At 37.0% G+C, this 19001-nt stretch overlaps 1 protein-coding gene across 2 annotated transcripts in view; it reads left to right on the forward strand.

Annotated features, from left to right (window-relative positions):
* The window catches only part of MAGI2 (membrane associated guanylate kinase, WW and PDZ domain containing 2), a 699411-nt gene that overhangs the window by 565311 nt on the left and 115099 nt on the right, over nt 1-19001 (forward strand). The window lies entirely within an intron of this gene.

Consider the following 19001-nt stretch of genomic DNA (forward strand, 5'->3'; position numbering starts at 1 on the left):
TAAGAGATTTCAGTCCAAAAACAGATGAAAATGTCACAAACTTTCTATTTGATTTCACTTATTTAGTCTGTCACTTCAGCTGGTGGAAGTGATATGACCTGCATTTTTGAATTCCAAATGGTGACAGTAAAAAAAATACTTGCATTTAGAATATTAATAGCAATAGGGCAACAATGCAGCAGCAAGATTTTCTTTTTTTGCAACCCCTTTCCCTTCCATATTTTAAAGTAAACAATTCATTGAACTCCATATATAAATAGAGAGCACTTAGGTTAATGGAATTTTGAATGATTGTTTTCTAACATTTTTTCATTATGCTTTCATGTATTTCTGTTGCTTGCATAAACTTTCTACAGTGGTCACTGTAATATTGTAAACTTCTATTTAAATTAGCCAAAGACCTGGGATAAAGCACCCACTTCCCTCACAAAGGTAATGAGTTCTAATCTTGATGAGGTTCCTATTACAGTGTTTTCTTCACATCTTTATTTTGTTACTCACTAAATTTCAGGGTACTCTTTGAATGATAAGCAGAACAGGCACTAAAAAAATTCCTACCCATATTTCTTATACCACACTCTGTTACTGTCTAGGTCTGAGGGTTTTGTGTGCATCCTTCCAATTCCATTGGTTGGCTGGTGGGATATTCAGTCATCTTGTTTTCTCCCTAAGGTGCAGAAAATCCACATGTCACTATCTGTTCTGCCTGATACAGAGCTAGAGCTTGAGTCCACGTTGCTTATCTGTCAAGCTACTCAGCATTCATTAAGCACTGCATACAAATCTTTCCTATTAAAACCATCCCACTTTGCATAAATATTCCTCAAGGTATGAAGAGAGCTATTGATTCTTTTTAGCTCTGTCATTTGGCTATTCCCCTTGAAGTTTTCAATTAAAATTGTTTATACAAACTGGAAGAGCAATTACAGCAGAACATCTAACTTGGATTTCAAAATGCTTCTGAGAAAGGACTGTATGTTCTTTAACTCATAAGAATAATTAGAAAAAAAAAAATTCTTAAGAACTTCTTGTCCTCACTTACATGGTGTCTCACCTCATGCGATGATTTTATTTTCTCACTATTATGGGACTCAGTGGTACCTGTCTCTGTGTCTTGTTTTTTAGCTCAGAAAGGCTGTGCTCAATTGTTTCATCACCCAGCTTGTACTGGTAGTGTATGTTGCCTCAAACCAGGTGCAAGACCTTGCACTTGGCTTTGTTGAACCTCATGAAATTCACCTGGGCCCACTGCTCAAACCTGTCTAGGTCCCTCTGAATGGCATTCCCTCCCTCTGGCATGTCATCCACACCCCACAGCTTGGCATCATCAGCAGACTTGCTGAAGGTGCACTCTGCCCCGCTGTCAGTGTCATCAACGAAGATATTAAACAGTATCAATCCCAGCACTGACCCATATGGAACACCCCTCCTCACTGATCTTTGAGCTATTAACCACCGTTCTCTGGACTTGATCCTGCTGCTAGTTCTTCATCCATTGAACAGTCCACCCATCAAATCCCTATCTTTCCAATTTGGAGGGAAGAATGTTGTAGGTTACTGTGTCAAAGGCCTTTCTGACAGCCGGATAGATGACATGAGTGACTCTTCCCTTGTCCATTGATACAGTTACACCCCAATAAAAGGCCACCAGGTGCTATACCTTTAGCATAGAATGAGATCATAAAGAAATTAAGAAAGGTGGCAAAATAAAATACAAAATAGTAAAGGTAAAAAAAAGCAGAAATTATGTTTGGAACATGAACACATCACAATATGCACAAACTCTGCCATGCACAAGATCAGAGTGTATGACAGTACTCAGAAGCCCATACATTTGTTCTTCATTCTGAGCTCCATCATACAAAATCTGCAGACTCTAGTTCAGACATTTTAGGTTGGTAGCTGATAAATACATTGTCATAATTCTGATATTTATTAGGACAGCTTTTAAGTTTTGGAAGTTGCCAGTTGAGTAAGCAGTGTGCAATGAACTCAGTGCCTGCCAAAAATGCTGCTGCTGCAGAAATAACTTCTCTCCTATCAAGTATAATTAACATCTGTCTCGCATGATTTGGCTATTTGTATGAACAGACAAAAATATACATTGAAAATAATAGTCATCATCATCTCATGTGCAGTTTCATTCAATAAATAATGACATCTTATTCCTTATAAAAATAATAATCTTGGAGGGGAAAAAACTTCTTTCTGTATAAAGAGATAATGGGGAAAGTGAGATCATACTGCACTAATGAGGTTAATAACCTAGAACTGTACTTTTCAGTATCATCAGCCATTACACCTTCAATTTTCTTCTAATTTTGCTTATGTATAATTTTATTATAGCATTCAATTATCAAAACAAAATGTAAACATTCAGCTCAGTTTCAGCTTTTTTTCATTTTGTATTAAAAATTAAATACAGTAAGAATGCATAAAACCCTAGTGTTCAGAAATTCAGCTCTTTATTTGCCTCGAACAGTTCATTGAGTACAAACTTTAAAGCAAAAATTTAAAGCAAATTTTAAACTCTTTGAATACTTGAGCACTGTTTAATTAATTACTTTTAAGTTACAATTTCTGCTCCATATTTAGAGTGGGAAAAATTCAACTTAGCACTTGTGAAATGTACTACTTGAACAGACTAACATCTGAGAACTTCAATTTCCCCATCAAAGATGAGAAATAGTCAATTCAGAGCTTTGTAAAGCGCAGTAAGTAATGAAGTTAGCATCCCCCATTATAACTAGATCAAACAGTGAAGAAAAGAAACCCGATGGAGGTTTATCTTAGCAAGATGTCTAGGCTGAGTGCTATATTGTATCCAGTTGTGTGGGGTACATTACAACAGAAGTCTGTGCTAAATCACATGTACACCAGTTCTTTTGTCAGTGTTCTGAGTCTCTTACCTGATGTACATGGCATGAAGTAAAAACATCCAGAGTTGCATTAGAGAAGAAAAAACATTTTCAGGCATATAAATTACATTCCAGGAAGTTCGTGAACCTTTTACTAATGGAGGTTAAAAAGACATTTCATGTAATTCTGTTATGACTTCACTTCTAAGGCATGCCTTGCTGTACGTTACCCAAATTGGGATATTAGAGCAGGGCACATCTCCTCTGACCCTGTTTCACTTAGCCTTTGGAAGAAGTGCAAAGTTTATTTCAACACTTATACATCTGCCTCTTTATAATTGACGATACTGACATTAAAAAAAATAATAAAACAAAAGGCTTCTTTGTTTACAAACCTGTAATGAAAATTTCTTGCTAACATGCCTGAGCTGTGGCCCTAAGGTGGCCTCCAGTGAGCCAAAGGGAAGGTGTCTGTCTACAGCTCAGGCACTGCCCCTCACCAGACCATACTATCTGACCAGATATCACCCTTGCATATAGCCCAACAACTTATTGGTGGGCTTTTGCTTAGATCCCTCTGTAAATTCAACAGGAAAATCACGCAATGGCTTGGTGCAAATCACTGCACCAAAATACTTAGCATATTTATTTGTTCATTCTTTTTTGTATCACTGTAGAAGCTACCTATTTTGAAGTTGGTTTTTGTTGTTCTGGTATCAACAAGAGAAGTATAAAATGCTATTTTTTTTACCTCTCGTCATTTTCCAAGCAGGTTAGAATGGCAGCAGCATTATTCAGAGTTCTAAAAAGCTTTCTGTACTCTGCTGGATTGTTTTGAGCAGTCTGCTTAGTCTGTTCTATTGCAATTATTTTCTGTATATCAAACAGTATATTTTTATAGGCCACATTTGAGTGCATTGTTGCTTTCATCAGAAGGAAATACAGTCAGCTATTATATAAGAGATTCAATCATATCTAGTGCAGTTCTACTTATCTAAACATTTTTTTTTTCTGAATTGTTTCGCAAAAAAAAGAATAATAATAGTAATTATGCTTGAACTATTGTTTATGACAAATATGCTACTCCATCCAAGGTGCTGACCTGATGGATTTTTATTTCAAGCTCTATCATGCTGTAAATACTGTCTTTTTATAGACTGTTCAGTTCTGAATGGGGGATGGTGAGGTTTTAAACATTACATTTACTACATGAATAATGAATTCTCCTTTCCTAGGATTTAAGATATGTAATTTCAAGTCAAATGGAAGTAATGTCTTAGCAAAAATGTTGGCATGCAAAATTTTCTTTAAAACTGTTTGAATTGAAAGTAACGTTTGCTTAAGAAAGTTAAGTGAGGAATCAAAATCAAGATGTTCCTTATTTGTATAGACTTTTAATTGATCTAGTTCAGCCAAAAGGTCACAGACTGGCAATGTTTATCTAATCCTAACCTAGAAAATACATCTCATAAAATACATGATAGCTTGTGTGACTTCCTTACCACCAGTACCTTAACCTTCTACTTACCAAGACTGTTAAAGTTGATGATTCTCTTAAGGCTTGGAAAGCAGCACATTTATCTGTAGAATACATGTAGGTATAGATACAGTGGCCCAGTGTGAGTGTGGCTCCAGCACTGACACCAGTATCAGCCCTCCCTGAGGCTGCTCTGCACACTGGGTCTTTTTACAGCATCCTCCTATACAATCATTTTCAAAGGCATAATCTCAGACAGACCATCACTGGAATCCAATTCTGTGTCACCCTTCCAAATATATTTTTTTCTAAGCTAGTCTGTTAGAGACAATCCATTAGGAAACAATAGCACATTCTATGTAGTGAAAGTATCTGAATGTATCTTTAAATGATCAATAGATAGTAATATAATATTGGTTCTGTACTTGAATTGAATTTTGAATGTTTGTTGCAGACTGCTTTTATGTGTGTTTACCTGTGTGGAGATGTGCTCAGGGTGAATAATTCCATATAATTGTATGTGTGTGTGAATAAGTATGAATATATGTACAAATTTAATGTATATTAAATATATATATAATTTAGTCAATTTCTGGAAAAAAAAGGTTCCATTTCTGGGATTTCATGGAGATAGAGGAACTATATCCTCATTTCATACTGTCAGATATTATGAATATCATTGAGGGCCTCTGTGTTAGGGATCAGTCACTTTTGCAGAGGGTCAGTCTGGTCCCAAAATGCATTTCCCACACAGAAATGCATCCACATGTTAATGTAGCCTTTTGTGGGCTGTGCATGAGAATTTGGAACTAGTTCTCTTCCACTGTAGCTTCTGTACTAAACACCCTTCACCTTGGATTGACAGGAAGAGCTGAGCTTTCCCTCTACTGGAGGTTTGGCTGTTCTATCCAATAAGCACAGGAGCGGCAGTCTAAATCTAGACCTGCTGTTCTCTCTCAATTTCTCTCACACAGCCTTTAATGCAGGGGAAAGGAAAAAGCAGGACAAGTGCAGGAGCAAGAAGGGATTACACAAAAAGGTCTAAATCAAAGGATAAAAAAGAAGTGCTGTCTTGGTATTTCAAGATCTGTTTGAACAATGCAAATGCATCAAATGCATGTAGGCAACCTTTAGTCTATTGTTCGCCACATAGGATTGTTTTATTTTGATCTATGACATAGATATCATAAAAGAAATCTGAAACAATTCCTCTCTGTGTGAAGACTGGAAGGAGAAAATTGATGGGTTAAGCCAGTTAGTCCTCCTGTTGTAAGAGCAGCTCTATCCAATGCTGTGGTATACTTACTCCTTGCTGTACAGCATTGTTGTATCTGCTTCAGCAGACTGAGCAAGAATTTTACATTTTCTTGCAGCATCAGCAAGTTCCTTTCCCAGATCTCAGATCTGACAGAGGCTACCATGACAATTTATTTTTTTTTACCTCTGTTTGCATTTTGCAATGGCAGTTCTTAGGATTGGTATGTATATATAAAACCAACTCCTTCAGAAGAATGTCAGTGTTTCATGCATTGTAGCCTTACTATTATATTTCTATCAGTGATGGAATTAAATGTTCTTTTAAATCCTGATTTAGCTGGAAAAGAGAAATAACGGTAAGCTTGTAAAACTTTTGTTCTTTTTTCCATTTCTTTACACTTTAGTCAATTTGGTGCAACAGTATTCATTAGCTGAATGCACATTTCATATTTTTGTGTTTGATTCTGTTTTTTCATTTGATAACGCTCACATAACTAATTTATCTTTTAATGGTGACAGCTTTTAATCTCTTTCACGTCTTGTTGGTATCTGAGCACATCTGGGTCTTACTTAGGTATTCAAAATCTTTGTTATGCCTCTAGAGCATGCTTCCCAAATGGATTCTATTTGTCCAAGTGGAAAAAAAAAAAAAGAATATATTATCAATCATTTTAAACTCATTTTAAACAGTTTTGGTTTAACACACTCCCCATAGCTACAAAGCAATAACAACACAGACAATTTGTTCTACTTCTTTTCAGAGTTAGTGGAGAGGGAAAGAATCCTTCATTATAGAAGAAATTTAGAGAGTGTCAAAGAACCAAGTTGGGAAAATATTTAATTAGAATCCAAAGTAAAAGCTGACTACACTCCAGTGAAGGAAAAGCATATCTGATATGTGCACACAGTTCTTCCTCATGAGAGTAGAAAACTTGCCATCTGACTCATAGCTCACCTTTGACAATTCTGTCTGTAATTATTGTAATATTTTCCGCATTTATACGTTTGGGGTACATTAAAGGTTATCTATGTAGGGACTGTGCAAATACCCTTCAGCTTCCTTGGCCAAAGTGTCGGACAGTGGCTGCTGATACTGGATAAATCTTATTCTAAACATCCTCTGCACCATGTTTCTCCTTGCATTGCTAGTATTCTTTACTTTTTTCAGTATTTCCATTTTAAGCGATGTCTTCACTTTCCCTGTTCCCAGTCCTCTTCCGCTACGCTGGCTTGCAGGGAATTTTCATCCTAAGGAGCTTTTGCTGAGAGCCACAGCCTGAAGCTGATCATGGGGGGGAAGGGTGTCAGCCCCATCAGAGCACAGGCTGTGCTGTGCCTTCTATCTCAAGAAGACACAGCTTGAAGAAAAGTGTCACCTATAGTTATTAGCAGCACTTTAGACCAGGTGGAACTTTGATTCTCCTTCTAAATCATTACTGCTTTTGAAGCACCTAAAGATATTTGAATAAATGTGAAAATCTGTGTACCTCTGTATTTCTAAGGTACATTTCAGACAAGTTCTGCTAGGAGAGCTTCATGATATTCAGCATTCAATCTGCAAATAAATTGTAATAAATTCTGGAAGCTGGTAAATTCTGAGAAGGAAAATGAATATGGTTACCACAAATATCAGTTTAGTGCCCTCTCTATTTATGATCTCCATCATATAACATTGTGTAATGAGGTTGAGAAGCATTTGATGCTAGTTTTCCCTAGCATATGAAATCAGATGTAGAACTAGCAACTTTACTGTAATGACATTAACAGCATTTCAGACTTTTTTATTGCATAAGCCTCATTTACTGTAAGCAGTTAATCAGAATGGAGTCATAGAATCATAAAGGTTGGAAAAGACCACTAAGTCATCTAGTCCAACTATCAACCTATCAGCACCATGAATATGAATATGCCTTCCCAAGAGAATTCATAGTTCTCTCGTATTATGGTAATACATAGACTTGTGAAATAATATGAAAGATGGAATAGTTTCTATCCTAATGGAAATAAAATGATAGAACTTTTCAGAAATTATTTCTTCCCAGTATTTAACTGTAATCCCAAATATTTATTAACTCTGGAGATCCAGTCTTGACAACGTTTCAGTAGCACTTGACAATATGCCAAGATCACTAGACATTAAATACACCGACTGATTTATTTAGCTTTTATGTCTGTAAAAATTGTCAGTGCTAAACAATTTTGGGGTCCCTTGCTGAGGACAGCTAAATTTCTGCCAGTTTGGAAATGCTATGATCTTCTAAATATTATCTGGTAATGTAATACACATTCTTTCACTAGTATAAAATTAGGAAAAGAAATGTAACTGTGATATTTTGTAATTACACTGTTTTGTTCATTGTTTTCAATTGTCGTAAAAGTGTAATAGATTTTACAATTTGGTTTATTGTCCTATGAACAAGGACACATTTTTTCCTGCTATAGAAGTATCCATTGTAAACCCTGTGAAATCAAAGCACACTAAGTTAAATAAATGCAGAATTCATTCACTCAGCTATGCTGAACTTTGCTGGTAGGACACCGTTATTTATAGTGATGTCTCCCTTGCCATTGTCAGCAGATCTGGATTTGATTTGACTGATTCATGAAGACAATTTGGGGTTTATTTTCATGAACCTGCAATTTCTTGATTATACTAAAAGCAGAAAGAATTAAAATAGACAAGGAGTCTTTCATTGTTGTACCTAGGGTTGTTTGGATATTTTATTTTAACCTTGGGTGAGTTTCTAGGGACTATAATACCTATCAGAATCAATAACTTTTCACTGTACATCTAAAAATGACTAATAATTGCAGCTGTAACCTTACTGTGAATTTTGTCTGGAAATTGCTTTCTGACAGGGCATCTGTGTGAGCAGTGTGCACGTGCAAACCTTAAAAATTAACAATTTCATACTTGAACTGTTATAAGAAGCAGAAAGAACAAATGTAGCTTTGATACAAATTACTATCAATTTTTAAAACATTCCTTCTGTGAGAAAGATTCACCAGCATATTCAAAGCACAAACACAGTCAGTAAGGTAGTTAGGAAATCATTTTTAGAGACAGGGAAGAGCAGAGCACCAAGCGCAAGTCTGTTTCCTTTCACCTTTCTCTAGCATTCTGCTGCTGACATTTGTATCTCCCGATCTTCCTGGTCTTTCCATCCTTGTATCATATTGTGTATACTCTCATCCATTGCTTCTCCATAATTATCTCCTGTCTGTAACATGCTGCATTCCTGCATGTGTTTCTCTTCTATGCTTCTCCGTGCACTTTTTCATGCAACAGATAGTTCTTAAAAGGAAATAATGCCAATTGGCCATCTCATTTCTCACCATCTTCGTAGGTTGCCCAGATAATTGTAAGTTGTGTACAAAATAAGCTTGAGCTAAATTTTCCAAGCTTGTCACTGTAGCTACAACCTCCAATTGGCCACAACTTGTGTTGTTTCTGATGGACGTGGAAGACCTTTTTGCCTAAAAGGAGGTTGTGGCAAGGTGGGGATTGGCTTCTTCTCCCAAGTAACAGCGATAGGACGAGAAAGAATGGCCTCAAGTTGCACCAGGGAGGTTCAGGTTGTTATTATGAACAATTTATTCTCCAGAAGAGTGGTGAGTCATTGAAACAGGCTGCCCAGGGAGGTGGTGGAGCTACTGTCCTTGGAAACATGGAGATGTGCTGCTGAGGGGCATGATTAGTGGGCATGATGGTTAGACTAGATGATCTTAGAGGTCTTTCCCAACCTTACTTGTTCTATGATTCTATGAAGTAGTACATCCTCAGGAGAGGTGGTGGCATCTACTTTATCAGGAGCAGGGTGGAAATACTGTATGGAAGCATATGTAAATAATGATAATCTTTCAAGGAAAGGTTTAATATAATGTACATTTTGAGAAGGGATTTTTAACTAAAAGCCAACCATGGGATGATTCTCAGTGAGGACACTAGGAGATGGCAAGCATACTGAGACTGCTTTTTCGGACAAATAGAGAAGTCTGATATGGGATGACAGTCATTCTTAATAACTTATTTTAATTTACATTTGCTCATTAGCTAATTAACAATAAATTTAAACATAGAAAATTAATGCTTTTCTAAAGAGGAAGGTAGTGTGTTGTTATACACTGAATATCCTTTATTTATATAATCTGAGATTTGTCTGTTGAACACTTACTGGTATATTCATAACACAGCTCCATTGCTGAAAGAGTTAGATTCCAACCATTAAGCTGAATCCTTTCTTCTCAGTGGAAAATTGAAGAATATTTACTTGCAGTGGTGTTACTGATGTTCAAGTATTTACTACAGGAGAAGGGAAGCCACACAGAAATGTATCTCTACAGTGCTACAAACTTTACAGGAAAACTGAATATTCTAGTCTCCTTCTCAGAAAGCTAATAAGCCAAAGCTGAACATAGAGAAGGCAAACAAGACATATGAGGAGGCAGAATAAATGCTGGGATGTTGGATAATCTTCATAAAAGGAGAATGTGTTTCTTAGCCCTGCAACTGCAGCAGTGAAAATTGACCTTTGTCTAACCAGTGGTAGGCTGGAATTTCAGTTTTTTTATAAAGCAGGTGTGTTTTAAATAATGTGGTAAGTGGGATTTTTTTTGATGATTTCCTCCATCTCACCAATAAATTATTAAGCAAGCTGTAATTTAGATTCAGTGTAGTGTTCAGGAATAGGCTGAAAAACAAAGGAGAAATTAATCTGTAGTGAAGATGTTAAACTGTTTTGCAAAGAATAAAAATATACTGTCCTTGAAAATGAGTGATTGGTAGTGAAAGAGGCTCCAGAGATATTCAGATAACATTTGCTTGGAAGGAAGGTCAGTTAGATAATTGATTACTCTCTATTAGCCTGGAAAAATTACCATAAAGCCTGAAAAAAAGGAATTCCTCTATTGCTCTTTAATACACAATTTTAAAATAATATGTTTATACATTCCTAAGAAACTATTGTGTAACCTTCCTGGTATAGAAATGATGTTAAAAGTTCTCTGTAGTAGAAGTAATTCCGTTCATGATTTTACTATTAAAAAAAAAAAAAAAGGAAGAAAGAAAGAAAATAGAGATAATACATAAGATAAACATAATTAAAGATTGAAAAGAGTTTGTAAAACTCTTGAGTAAGAAGGGGCTCTCGTACTAGACTTACATTTGAAGAAAATATTTGTTAATGAATTGGTAATCATAGATGACTCCATATTAAATATAATGAGGTACTCACAGGTAGTAGGCTAGTAGTTAAAATACATATATTTCACTGGGAATTATTTTACTGATTTGAAAAATGTAAATTCTTTTAATATAAATATAATACTTCCTTTCCTTGAAGTTGTATAAAAACATTAACCTGCAGTAATCCAGACTTTTTTTGAAGCGTTTGTCTGTGGTGGTTTCAGGGTGCCAACCTTGTGCCTCCGAGATGCAGCAAGATTTGAGGATTTCCTTTTATGTATATTCACACACATACATACACACGTAGATACTCTAAATGTCTAGTTTGGCAACACAGTAGATGCTTTAATGCCAAGGAGGTGGCAATGAATGATCAGACAGTTCATTATGAGTGGCACAAGATGTTTAGCCAGAGACCAGTTCCTCAGCATAAATTTTGAAAGTGATTTAGTGGTGTTAATAGCAGTGCCCGGGACAACAGTCATTGTAAACATTTCTTATGGGAAGTACTTGGACACATTATAATGATTGACCTTGCTAAAAAACACATTAAGGCAGCACTTTCAGTCTAGGTTCCTATTGGTTTCACAGCCACAATTTGACTCTGAAACAAGCACCTGATTTCCACAAGTGCTGAATGCCAGCAGGTGCTGTGGTCAGCAGAACAGAGACCTGAGTGATGGCACAAAAAGCACATCACACCTTTTAATCTTAGCTTTAAACCTGATAGCAAAATCAGAAGGTCTGCACTAGCAGCTGAAGTTAGGCATCTGGATAAGCACTGTGAGTGGATCAAGAAAAATGGAGTATTGAGCAAGCAGTATTGAAAGTCACAATCGAAGATCAAAATCAAACCTCATTGCCTGTTCCTAAAAGCACTCAGCTTCATATATATTTCAGCATATAAAGACATTCGTACATATGCAGAAAATGCCCTTCACCAGGAACAGGAGGCACTGCCTGCTTCCCAGCAGGGAGAGGCACTGCTCAGTATTTACATCATGCTCTACCATAGCCAATGCCTTTAGGCTGTTGGGAGGCTCACAGGCCTACTTCCCCCCTCCTGGGAGCCATTACCTAGATAAATGTGATGCTCTGAGTATGGAAATGAAATGTTGTGTGTACAAAAGAAAATGTGTTGAAAATTCTGACCTTCTTTTTCTAAAGAAAAAAAGGACTTGATTTTTTGCATGAGCCTCTGCACGGTGACACCTTTCAAAGTATTCCCAAATAACTATGCGAATGTGGCATGCATTTTTTATCTTGCTCTTCAGATCAACTAGTGTTTTGTCATTCAGTTCATTCACACCAGGAGTTTCAAGATGAGAAACTGGTTCTTGCAAGCAAAACCTAGAAACAATAGGCTCATATAATTTGTAAATAAAAGGCTGCCTTGGAAATTTGACTTATTTTTTTTTAATGTGGTCTTGTGTCCAAATTACTTAGCATCTTTGGAATAATTACTGTTGTGGTTTAACCTGGCAGGTGGCTGAGAAGCACACAGTTATTCACTCACTCCTCCCTTCCCAGTGAGATGGGGGAGAGAATAGAGGGAAAAAATTGTAGAACTCATGGGTTGAGATAAAACTATTTACTAAGATAAAGAAAAGGAAAAGGAGAATAATTATACCTATTTGTATACATGTAAATGTATAGGAAGGTATGTAACAAGTGATACACAAGCAATTGCTCAGCACCTCTCAACTGATGCCCAGCTGACCTCTGAACAGGGGAAGAGTGAAATAAACTTCCTCCCTTGAGCCTTCTGCTTGATGTCATGTGGTATCGAATATTCCTTTGGCCAGTATGAATCCTAATTCTGTTCCCTCCCAGCTCCTTGGGCCCTTCACTGAGGATGGCTTGGCTCTCTACAGCGCTGCTTAGCAGCAAATATAAACATCAGTCTGTTATCAACATTGTTTTCCTTCCAGAATCAAAACATCATATCAGACACTCCAAAAAAACAGTTTTGTCCCAGCGGAAACTAAGACAATTACTATTTTTTTGAAAGTAGCTGTTTAAAATGCTTTCAGATGCTTGAAGAAGTGAGAAATTGTTTAGCTCAGATGAGAATCTGCTGCTCTTTAGCACTTTACGAGCAACATTCAAGTATTCTTTTGCTACTTACTTACTTTCATTTTATTCTGTGATATTTACACTGGATCAGCAAATAATCGAGGTCTTTAGATTTATTTTTTTTTTTTAATGTGTTTTATTTCTTTCCCCCCAAAATAAAATAAAATAAAAAATTAAATGCTTCTATTTAAATAGCTTTTACCACTGTATGCAAAGTACAAACAAAAATGTAAATAGTTTCTTCCACTAATTCACATCTGGCTGAGTGTAATTACATGATGCATGCTGGTTAAGCACAAAAATTTTGAATAGACAGCTTTTTAATTAGGCATGTGCATTGGATGAGAGCAGAATTAAAAGAGGTTCTGAAAATTTGATTTGATAAAAATGGCACCTGCTTACTCAACAGATCTGGGTCTCAGGCACAGTTGCAGTCATGTCTGTGTTAAATCTTCCCCCTTGAAGAGGAAGCAAAGTTCTGAACAAGGGCAGTGAGGTTTATTCTGACTCACACGTCAGTCCTTCCTATGGCAGGGATGGAGTTATGCACTTGTGCAGTGATCCTTTGTAGAACTGCTGACTTGAAAATGTGATAAGCAGCTGTTTGCCTCTATTGCTCAGGTTTCATTAAGAGGAAAAGTCAGGGCTTTCTGACCATGTCTGAGGGCCTGAATGCACAGAAAAACATTTTTATTTCATTTTTGCCAGATTTAATAACTAATTATTTGTATTATGCTCTGATTTTTCCTGCAAACGTAATTTCTGAGAGCCCAGTGAGTGAATGGCAGATATTTGTTAGGCAGTGACCTGTCAGCTTCACTGTTTGTCAGCACATGGGTAAAACTTTCTGTAAAAGATGAAGACCAGGAAATAGCCCTTCTCTGCCAATCTAAAAAGATATATTTTAATGGGCTGTTCAGCATGCTCACACACCAGCAAGTTGTTCTGAAATTATTTCTGAGCTACAAGCAGCTGACCATCATGTGTCCCAGCAGCCCTCTTCATTTCAGTATGGCTGCATAAACTATCTATGAAATAAAATTGTTACAGAGCCAACGACAGAGTGGTCAGTTTTAAATGTATAGCCCTCTTCCAGTTTGTGGCTGTGGCTATGATGAGAATGCACATCTCCCAGGTAACACTCTCGCTAAGTTTTAGCAGTTAAATAGTCCTCCTTAAAAGAAGTGAGAATTTCTTTGGGAGGTATTTTAACTACTTCGGTATTAATATGCAATAGCCACTTCATGCTGCAGTCTTCTTTAAGGAGTGATTACAATTCAGTAATTTTTATTTTCAAAACAGGGATCGTTATGTGATTAAAATTAGCAAAAAGTAGGTCCACTTTAAAAAAATAAAAATAAAAATAGGCTACCACTGATTTCAGGGTCCCAGGTTTTATCTTCCATTTATAACACTTATGCTGCTACAGTGTGATTATTTAGAGCCGAGTTGATGTTATAGGGTTCTCTGGGAGGTCGCAGTAGAAGAAAACAGAAATTCTGTTTACATAGAGCCTTTCAAAATCTCATGTGTTCTAACAATTGACTGTACCCACTGATAACAGAAATTATTCACACACTGAATTAACACCTATGGAAAGGGAAGTGAAGCTTAGGCTTGAAGTTTCAGAATATAATTTGGTCTTACTGTTTAACCAGCTGGCCCTTATGTGCTGCTTCCTTCTTTGTGCTGCTGCTGGTAGATGTATGTGCATATACAAAAACTTCTCGTTTCTGAGGAGTCTTCTCCTCTTCCATGACCATCAGTCACATGTGCTGTTATTGGAATTACCGTGACATTTTGTGTCTCAGTGCTGGAAACATGTCAGCAGCTCGGAATTTATTAGTAATAGGCTACTTTGCCAGCAGTATTGCAGTACTTTGCAAAAACAGAAGACAAGGTCACTGCTAGGAAGTGACAGAAGCAGCTAGCAATAGCAGTACATAACGTAGGTGGGCAGGTGTAGGAAGAACTTCAGCAATAAAGTCATCACATTGTTCACCTTATATTTTGTTGGTTCTGAAGTTCATGCAATATATGCACATGCAGACTTTGAAGTGTATGGTTGAGAAATACAGGTAGAAATAAGTAATACAGAAGTTAGAAGTTGTTACAAAATATATAAATGCAGAAAAGGAAGAAAAAAAATAAAGCATCCTGAGTCTCACAGAGCTGGTTCTTCCTGTGCTCCTACACTGACTTGCCAAACCGTGGGCTGTTTTCAGCTCCATTGCTGCAGACTGTGCTGGCTATGTGGGGAGAGCAGGGCTGCCTCTGCCCCCACCAAATCACAGAGTTTTTTCTAGATTGTGAATGAGGTCATCAGTTAACAACAAAGACCTAATGTGCCTTCTTTTCTTTGAGTTTGGACGTGGAAGTAGAAAGAAGTCTGAGTACCAATGAGAAGGGCCTTACAGGAAGCGGTTCAGTTCACTGAGGTACCATAAAAACTCCAGTTAGGGGTCTGAATGTGCAAGAAACAGTAATGGCAAGAAATTTACAGATGTCAAAAAAAAAAACCTCACAGATTGAATTTGGATCAAGCACTCCAAAGTGAAAAGAATTATTTTTGCAGAGTTAATAACAGGTCTCCATATTCTGATTTGACTCTGTAATGTTATAAAGGACAGGAATGTAAGTAGTAATCTGTCATTAACGGGGTGTCAAAGCTCACAGATTTCTTTGTTAGTCACCAGGCTAATGAATGATAATGATAGTTTACGCCTGGATTTTTGTTTGATTGATTGCTTTAAGATATATAGATAACAGAACATTTAAGCAAGAAATCAGCAATTGATTCAATTTTTATGACAGGAAAAAATAATTAATAATCATGAAACTTTAAAAGGCAAAACAAGCTAGTCAAAGTGAAATATTCTGGACTGTGATGGATATGCCTGTGAACAAGACATAGAATTTCACCAGGTCTAACGTACTGCATTGTATTTGACAGCAGGGAACTAGGTTCAAACCTATGATCCTAAGTTTGTTTGTCAAATGCAAGAGCCTGAATTAGGCAGAGGAAACTCTTAAGGCATTTTGACAAATTTGGTTGCCAACAGTATCCTCTAGCATTGTTTCACTCAATACTGAATTGGGATGTTGACTACTGGAAAGTGGGATCTGTTCTTGTGATGGTGCAGGTGTTTGAGATGAAGGACAGAATATTTTTTGCCCACTCTCCTGGGTAGCAAAGCTTTCACTTCATCAAGAGAGTGCCATTCAATTGCCTATTCTGCATGGCAGCCTCGTCTCTTTTATCCCTGAAGTCAGATAGGATTGGTAGTGCATGTTCAGAGTTCTTAAATATTGGGGAAATGTGGGAGAAGACATCATGGGGGGGACACTGATGTGCAGAAATGTCTAATCTAGAGAAGAAAATACATGGTGGGATCTCATCAGTGTCTACAGTACCCGAGGGATGGATGCAAAGAGGACGGAGCCAGGCTCTTCTCATAGCTGCTGAGTGCCAGGACAGGATGCCGTGGGCACAAGTGGGAACACAGGAAGTTCCATCTAGACATGAGGAAGCACTTCTGTGTTGTGTGGGTGATGAAGCAGTGGCACAGGCTGCTGATAGGCTGTGAGGTCTCCTTGATGATCTTCAAAAACCACATGGCCATGGCCCTGGGCACGCTGCTCTGGGTGTCCATGCTGGGGCATGAATTGGGCCAGATGGACCCTGAGGTCCCATCAAACCTCTGCCAGTCTTTGACTGTGGAAACAAACTCTAGTCAATTTAGTACATTTAGTTCTAAAAGCCAAAGTATGATGCTAAATTTAAACATTCTGCAGAAGTTTGAGGGGACCCACTCACTGTGGAACTGTGATTTCTGGAGGCAGACTGTCTTGCTAAAATACTCATGCAGGAATTATAAAGGGGATAGCAATTATGCTTGTCCATATGCATCCATTATTATTAGAAGCAGCAGGAGGTAACTGTCCAAGAAGATGCTACAGGAACGTTTCAGGAAATTTTCCTGAAGTAGAGAGGTTTTTAACTCTGCGTTAATATGGCACCGTCTCTGTAATGCTCTTAACTTATCTCTCTCTTCCTACCAAATGCTGGGTATTTCTTTCTGTGTCAGTAATAAAAAATTCTCAGCCTGGCAACTGAGTTAGGCTGGAAAAAAACTCCTACAATCCAGAGATATATTTGCACAATTTCTGAAATTAACCCCTTTTAATCCTTCTTCATGTCTCATGATCTGAAACTTCTTCGCAGGCTAACACCACTGCAGATTCACCATGAATTGAACTTGGTAACTCATGCCTTTCTCCTCATCCCTTTTAACCTTCAGCCATATGTTCACCATATGAGAATATAACATTATGGGTCTCAAACAGATCAACTGTGAGTTATGGCTTCAGAGTGTGCCCTAGATACACTGTTCACATTAAACCTCAGAAAGCATAAGAATATTTAAAAATGTTGATAGAGGAAATGTTGAAGAATTTGTGAGGGATAAAACTTCATAATACTTTGTGAGGGATAATAGCTTCATTATTTTGAGTAGTTCTTACCCAAAACCTCTGAATGTTCATTTCTGCCTTTTCAGTGACTGGCGGAAGGGTTGACTTGAGCTGTATATTTTCTTAGCATGCTAAGAAAATTTGTGGACTGGCTAATTTGTTTTCACCGGATAGCTACTGTTATGTCTCTTAGCTTATCTAATCTCCTGATTTCTGAAAAACATCTTGTTTTAAGTTTTAAAACACAGCCAATGCTGTACAAATATATAAAGTGAAGCAGACAAGGTTTCCCTGCCCGGCACAAATAATGCTTTGATCCTTTTGCACCCTCTGCTTAAGTGTTGCAAGAGAGGATGAACAGATTGCTCTCCTCCCACTAGATATCTGCATTGCCAGCACTCAGGGAAATAAAGACTGCATGGATTAGAAAGTTACAAGGGTACAATGAAGGCATAAGCTACTGCAGTAGGAGCATGTATTGAAGAGGTCTCAGTTCAACAGTATCCATCCTATTATGAGCAATGTCAGCCTTGCTGCTAATGTGGAAGCCAGGGATGAGAGTGCAGGTAAGATCTTTCTATAGCAGGGCATGATCAAATCACAGTGAATTGCAGCTGCTGCCACTATAATGTCATACAGCAAATTCTTTCTCTCTTTAATATATTGACTTTCAAAAACTGTTTTTATAGCATCAGCTGCTTAAGACTGAAGTACTGGAGCTCCTTTTGCACTACCTATGAGATGAACATACTGCTTTTGTTTATAGCTTGAAATCTATTTATGACGCATTTAAGACTGTATTTGTGGCTCCTATTATTTGTGAATATTATTCACAAGTACTTTAACAAATTCTGTTCACATTTTTTCCCTGAACACTCTCTGAAGAAATCTTTCAACAAATCACAGTTTGTGCATAAGCAATTAATTACTGTCAGCTGTTGGATAGCCTGACTGTGTGGGAATTGACCATTTCATTTTCACGTATAAACAATCTTTGCCTTTTCCTGCACTGGCATCTTGATGATGCTCTTTTTTCCTCAGTTTGCTTGATTAGATCTTTTGATTTAAGCACTTGAAAGATGTAATTTCACAAATATACTCAAAGCAATTCCACACAAGCTGCCTCTTCCTCCCCAAATAATTCTCATTTTATTGCTGAGTTTTGAAATATCATTATAAAGCAATACGTTGTGAAAAGTCAATTATTGAACTGCATACCTTGTAGACACCTCATCATGTTGTCTGTATAAATGATTTTTTCTTCCTAATTAATGGTAGGGTAATAACAGGATTTAAAAAAAAAATAGTTCAACTTGCAGAGTTCTCTAACCAAACCTACCTATTGTTGTTTCACTAAAGTGCAAGCCAGCTGTGGTCAACAAACTATTCTGAATATTGTTTTTACAAATCACTTATTTTTATTTTAATGCATACTGTAACATTACCTTAAAATTATTTATGAATATTAATACATGTATCCATTCTAACAATAAGAAGGAAAGCAAATCTCTTTCTGAAATTTCCTTAAAAAAATATGATTGGTGGAGGAGCAAATAGCCCACAAATAGCCTGTTGATTTGAAGCATTCTGCTTTCATGCATAATGTTCTGACTGCTAGTTCTGTACAAGATTCTGAACATAAAAGTAACACCTTTATTTTCATTTGACAAGCTGA

This window comes from Centrocercus urophasianus, unplaced genomic scaffold (genome assembly GCF_019232065.1).
Source record: "Centrocercus urophasianus isolate 14NV4802_14NV808 unplaced genomic scaffold, USGS_Curo_1.0 seq_15, whole genome shotgun sequence".
In the NCBI taxonomy this organism is placed as follows: Eukaryota; Metazoa; Chordata; class Aves; order Galliformes; family Phasianidae; genus Centrocercus; species Centrocercus urophasianus.